We start from the raw sequence: 6,938 nt of genomic DNA, 5'->3' as shown, positions 1-6,938 counted from the left end.
AACACTAAATATTTTTTCCTCAAGTCCTCTCTCTCTCTCTCTCTCTCTCTCAGTTCTTTAGGGGATTAGAAAAATCGTTCTCGAAACTGAATAAAAAATAATTATACAATGTTATGGAAATTTCTAGACCTCTCTCTCTCTCTCTCTCTCTCTCTCTCTCTCTCTCTCTTCTCTCTCTTATCAGTTTTTTTGGGGGACTAGCAAAGATTGTTCTCGAAACTGAATAAAAAAATCATTAATGTTATAGAAATTTTCAGAGCTAGCTCTCTCTCTCTCTCTCTCCCTCTCTCTCTCTCTCTCTCTCTCTCTCTCTCTCTTACAGCTTTTACTTTTATAGACAACTAAGGTGGAACAATTGCTTTGTTTGAACATTGATTTTGCCTCTCTCTCTCTCTCTCTCTCTCTCTCTCTCTCTCTCTCTCTCTCTCTCTCTCTCTCTCTGTGTCCAGCAAAAGGAGACACTGCCAAATGACGTGCTCATTAGCACCTCCTATTAGCAATGAGCACTTGTATTCGTGACTAAGGATATGGAAACTGGCGAATATAATTGTCTAGTGTTTATGTAACAATTCTGTAACATTTTGTACCGTTTTACGTGGAAGAGCGAATAATGAGGACATAAATCTTAATGATTTTGCTTAACGAAAAAGAAAGATGGCGTGATGTTCTTTGTGATAAGGGTGCATGATGCGTGCTTATGTATATTATGTATTTCTATATATATATATATATATATATATATATATATATATATATATATATATATATATATATATATATATATATATATATATATATATATATATATATATATATATATATATATATATATATATATATGTTTACGTCCATGAGTATTTCCACCTGGCTCGTATCAATCTCACGGCTCAGTAATACCCAAGTTTCCTTCAGTTAAACCAACTTTCACTTGGGACTCTGCCCCCGCCCCCGTCATTTGCATACGCACTGCTGCGTCCCTAAAGACGTCTCCGAAGGCGTCCTATGACGAGAGAGAGAGAGAGAGAGAGAGAGAGAGAGAGAGAGAGAGAGAGAGAGAGAGAGAGAGAGAGAGAGAGAGAGAGAGAGAAATTAATGTCCCAACTTGGTACTTGTTCCATCTTTGGTGCCTATAAAAATAAAAGGAGTTACTGAGAGAGAGAGAGAGAGAGAGAGAGAGAGCAATAAAATTCATGAAAACTAGAGAACCTCGACGAGGTGGTAGCCCTTTTCTCAGTCTGTTTGGGCGCGTGTCAGTCTGTTAGTATGTCAGGCTGTAAAAATAGTTTTTTTGTAGTCCTATTTCCCGTTTGCCTGTATCTGTGTCAGTCTGTCAGTCTGAGAGAATAAGGAAGTTTTTTTTCCGTCAGGAGGTGTGTGTCGGTCTGTCAGTCTGTGAGGATAAGGAAGGTTTTATTCTGTTGGGAGATATGCGTGTCAGTCTGTCAGTCTGTAAAAATAAAGGTTTTTTAGTAGTCCCTTCTTCCGTTTGCCTGTATGTCAGTCTGTCAGTCTGTAAGAAATAAGGAAGGGTTTTTTGTAGTCCTTTCTTCAGTCTGCCTGTGTGCATGTCAGTCTGTGAAAATTAGGAAGTATTTTTTTAATCCTTTCTTCCGTTTGTCTTTGCTTGTGTCAGTCTATCAGTCTGAAAATAAGGAAGGTTTTTTGGCAGTCCTTTTATGTTTGTGTCTGTGTCAGTCTGTGCATCAATGAAAATATGCCTTTTTTTAGTCCCTTTTTTTAGTCTGTCTGTATGAATGTCAGTCTGTCAGGCTGTGAAAATAAGGAAGGTCTTTTGGTAGTCCTTTTTTCCGTTCGTCTCTGCTTGTATCAGTCTATCAGTCTGAAAATAAGGAAGGTTTTTTGGTAGTCCTTTCTTATGTTTGTCTCTTTTTTTTGTCTGTATGCATGTCAGTCTGTCAGGCTGTGAAAAAATAAGGCCCCCTTTTTTATCTGTCCGGGGAAATATCCAACTGCTCCCCACTGATGTCCAAACTCCTGCGTTTTTCGACTGCAAATTTATGCATGAGTTTTCACCTCCCCCAGGGAGAAAATATGCAGGAGATAAAACACCCCAGTGTACGTTGGCGCCATGAGATATTATATATGTATATATATATATATATATATATATATATATATATATATATATATATATATATATATATATATATACTGTATATATTACATCGAAAGTTTCGCAGGTAACTAAGAATGACCGGTTCGCCAATGGGCTTTTCGGTGATAGCCCCCATTTTTGGCAGCTTCCTTGTCTGTGGCCTTGAAGGTTTTGACAATTTTTCAAATTTTCCTTCAAAGAAAACTATCGTGCCGGCTTTGTCTGTCCATCCGCACTTTATTCTGTCCGCACTTTTTCTGTCAGCCCTCAAATCTTAAAAACTACGGAGGCTAGAGGGCTGCAAATTGGTGTGTTGATCATCCACCCTCCAGTCATCAAACATACCAAATTGCAGCTCTCTAGCCTCAGTAGTTTTCATTTTATTCAAGGTTAAAATTAGCCATAATTATGCATCTGGCAACGATATAGGCCAGGCCAACACACCGGGCCGTGGTTAAAGTTTCACGGACCGCGGCTCATACAGCATTATACCGAGACCACCGAAAGATAGATCTATTTTCGGTGGCCTTGATTATGCCATGTACAGAAAACGCGATTGCACCGAAGAAACTTCGGCTCATTTTGTACTTGTTTATTGCTGTTTATCCCTAATCAAAGCCCACACTGCTCTAATGCCGTCAAACCCTTCTGTCATCAGTCTAACTTTGAGAAACAATTCATTACCTTTTTCCTAAATCCCAAATGGTTTTTAACCACGAAGAATTTATTGGTGGTGGCTCGTCCAAGAATAGAGTGGACGAAAATAAGAGATTTTTTGCCTGTGAAAAAATTGGTACCATAAATTAAATAATAGTTTTAGCCGGGTTATTGGAAAGACATTAGACTCTCTCACTGGGGTCTGCACAGAAAGCAATCCGGCCAAATTGCTTTCCAAAGGAAAGTTCTGGAGGAAAAAGAAGAATTATCTTGGATTGCTCTCTCTCTCTCTCTCTCTCTCTCTCTCTCTCTCTCTCTCTCTCTCTCTAACTGCTTTTTCTTTTATAGGCAAAAGATGGAACAATTACTAAGCTGAAACACTATTAATGTATGTTGGCGTGTTTTGCAACACTTCACTTCTCACTTCTAATAAATTTTTGATCCATCAGGGTTTATATTCCGCCTTCCGTAAATGTTATTTAAGTAACAATGTTATTTAAGCTATAAAAAACGACTTTATACCGCCAGGAGCTCGGAAGCAACTGATAAATGCCACTCATATATTTGAAAAAATATATGTAAACTTTCCAAACAATCAAATTGTGTCGTTTACTTTTCCTAAGTAAGGCAATTGCCCTAAGCTATCTTAAAAATATATATATATGCTTCCTAAATAAACTGTTTATTTATTTTGGTGTCAAATTACCGGGTGCTAAAGAAACCGGATTTCAGTTCACTGGGAGTCAAAATACCGGAAGTGAAATTACCCGGATCAAAAAACCAGAGTCTATATATAATATATATATATATATATATATATATATATATATATATATATATATATATATATATATATATATATATATATATTTCCATTTAAAAAATTAAAACTTCTATTCTACCTTTCCGGCTAAACTCTCTTAATTCACAAACCAAACCTTTTATGAAACAAGTCTCGATAACTCCCTTATACATTTCCTAATACAATTCAAGAAGCCAGCCAATCCGGACAAAAAAAAATGAACGACAACGGTGAATAATAATTCATTCGTTATGAATGGTTCTGCATCCCCGAAATAATAGGATTACATTTTATTACGAAGTTCAGGGTGGTGGGAATGTCATATATGGAATTGGGAATTAGGGCGATTAATAGCCTGTAATCGGAGGGGTTTTGTAATTCTGATATTCACGGAACAGAGAACAAATGTTCCTTTGTTCCGGGTAATGGTCGTTTCACTGTTATGCTTGGCTTCGCGCCATTGGGATTTTACGATACGTGATTTTTGTTAACCCATACTGTACATATATATATATATATATATATATATATATATATATATATATATATATATATATATATATATATATATATATATATATATATATATATATATATGTGTATATATATATATGTATATATGTGTATATATATATGTATATGTGTATATATGGTATATATAATATGGTCACAAATAAATCATTAAATAATCTACTTTTTCTTCACAGAATTTCCACCCACCACCTAATTACGAAACTGCGTATCTATTTCCGTCTCAGCAACAAATTACATTTCCTTTCAAAGACCAGGAAGCAGCGAGGCACAGAGAGAGAGAGAGAGAGAGAGAGAGAGAGAGAGAGAGAGAGAGAGAGAGAAATCACACACGCTGGAAAGGCTTCTTAAAATTCATTCGCGATGGCTAATGATTTCCTCCCAGAAGTAAAGGATGGAAATCGTAATTCTGGGAATAATCTCTAATAATCTCTATTTTCTTAGAGACGGTTCTAATTAGAGTTCGGGGCGCCTGATAAACACCCGAAAGAGTCACGTGTCTTCTTGGGAAAATGATATTTGTGGGTCTTCTGATTTTTTTTTCTCTCTCTATATATATACTGTATATTATTATTATTTTTTTGGTTAAGGAAATTGAGGAACGTATGTTATAACTTTCAGCTTTCAGACCATCATAAAACTATGGTTGTTACACATGTGATTCTCTCTCTCTCTCTCTCTCTCTCTCTCTCTCTCTCTCTCTCTCTCTCTCTCTCTCCATCCATCCATCCATCTACCTATCAATTCTCCTCTTTTTCTTTGGTAAAGAAAATTAACTTATATACGAGTATGTGTTATCTATCAGCCATCAGTCTCTCCTAAATACTACATACCTATTTATGTCTCTAAATCAATCTATCTATTAGAAAATGTATTATCAATGGCACTGAGTTTTATCACTTTGATTATAGTGACCTAATAATAATAAAGGTTAATGCTTTTGTTCATGCAGAAATCTCAACTTTTAAAAACAGTTACTTTTGGAAAATCTTAAAATTCATTAAGCGACATCAAACTCTTTCAATATATCCTTAAAATCACGACTTCAAAAATAAAATGAGAGAGAGAGAGAGAGAGAGAGAGAGAGAGAGAGAGAGAGAGAAAAATAAAAATACTTTTGAAAAATCTTTTTATTCCCTTAAGTCATATCACACCCTCTTCCGAACCTGGCCTGCCTTAGAATCACAACTTGAAGCAAAATGAGAGAGAGAGAGAGAGAGAGAGAGAGAGAGAGAGAGAGAGAGATTACTTTTAAAAATCCTTTAATCCCAGAGATATCATACCCTCTTTCGAATCTGTCCTTGAAATCACAACTTCAAGCAAAATTAGAGAGAGAGAGAGAGAGAAACTTCATATATATATATATATATATATATATATATATATATATATATATATATATATATATCAAAGCACTTGAAAATTCATTCTCCTGTCTTGGGAAATTAAAAGAAAAAACCCTTTTGATGTTTACCGAAGAACGAGAATAAAGAAAATAATAATGATGATGAAAGACTCTTACTGGTCTTTCCCTTTTTCCCCTTTGTGGGTAAGACCATCAAAGAGGGTCTTCCACTGTCACCCGATCTCCTTAGGAAGGAGTCTTATCCCGTGGCAAAGACCCCCTCCCCCGCCCCCTGCTTCTTAGAGCTCCCAAAACGAAGGTGTCTCTTTTACGAGTGGTCTCGATATAAGGACGATGACTTCATAAATCAGAATTGTCTGGGTAAATTGATGAATATGGAGATCTAGGAATGAAATTTACATAAAAATACGTAGTGTAGTTAACTAGCTAAGTGCTAATCGGTCTGTGTTTAATTACTATTTGGAGCCTTGTATGACCCTTACTCACTAACCTAACATTATTAGTCGAGTTTTTCTATAGTATTCCTCCACCTACAAATCAATGTCTTAAACTAAAACACATTGCAACTTACCCTTTGATGAGGATCGAGCCTGACTTCCTTCTGAACGAATATACATAGCTTCTACCGTTCTTTTAAGTTATAAGCTTAATAAACTGTCGTTCTTATAAGTTAAAATTTCGTAAACTCTGTCATTCTTTCAAGCTTGATAAACACTGTCATTCTTTTAAGCTTGATAAACGCTGTCGTTCTTTTAAGCTTTATATACACGTGCCGTTCTTTTAAGCTTGATAAAAGTGTCGTTCTTTTAAGTTGTCAACTAAAACAGTGTCACGTATTAAGCTTTAGTATATGGTTGTATATAAAACCTTACGCTTCACTCACTCGTCTCAAATAAAACCAAGTTCGCATTACCGTATCTCACAAGCCTTTCCCCAAACCGGGTATAAAGGCTTCAAAAGTTTTAGCATTAAAATGATTGCTCTGGTAAAATAGGTACTTGTAAAGGTGATAGTGAACATAAGTAAATTTCAGTCTAAGGGTTAATTTTTCTAATTAAAACTGGTTTTACTTATTAAACTATTCATAATAGTTAATCTAATTTTATTAGAAACCACCAATTTCCAACTATGGTTTTTAATACTTTCATTACGAAATAATTGAAAACATTTCCTTTTTCATGGTAGGAAATACAAATTGCCAAGAATTTTGATTTGATTCTCTCTCTCTCTCTCTCTCTCTCTCTCTCTCTCTCTCTAAAATAGAAGAAGAAGAAGAAGAAGAAAGAAGAGAGAGAGAGAGAGAGAGAGAGAGAGAGAGAGAGAGAGAGAGAGAGAGCAAATCACATAAAAATTCCCTGGCAATTCAAAAATTCAAATGACCAAAACAAGGCTTGTTTTACTACTCTCTCTCTCTCTCTCTCTCTCTCTCTCTCTCTCTCTCTCTCTCTCTCTCTGTCTCTCTCTCT

This window comes from Macrobrachium rosenbergii, chromosome 1 (assembly GCF_040412425.1).
Source record: "Macrobrachium rosenbergii isolate ZJJX-2024 chromosome 1, ASM4041242v1, whole genome shotgun sequence".
In the NCBI taxonomy this organism is placed as follows: domain Eukaryota; kingdom Metazoa; phylum Arthropoda; class Malacostraca; order Decapoda; family Palaemonidae; genus Macrobrachium; species Macrobrachium rosenbergii.
The sequence above is the reverse complement of the archived record's forward strand: the minus strand, read 5'-3'. Positions refer to the sequence as shown.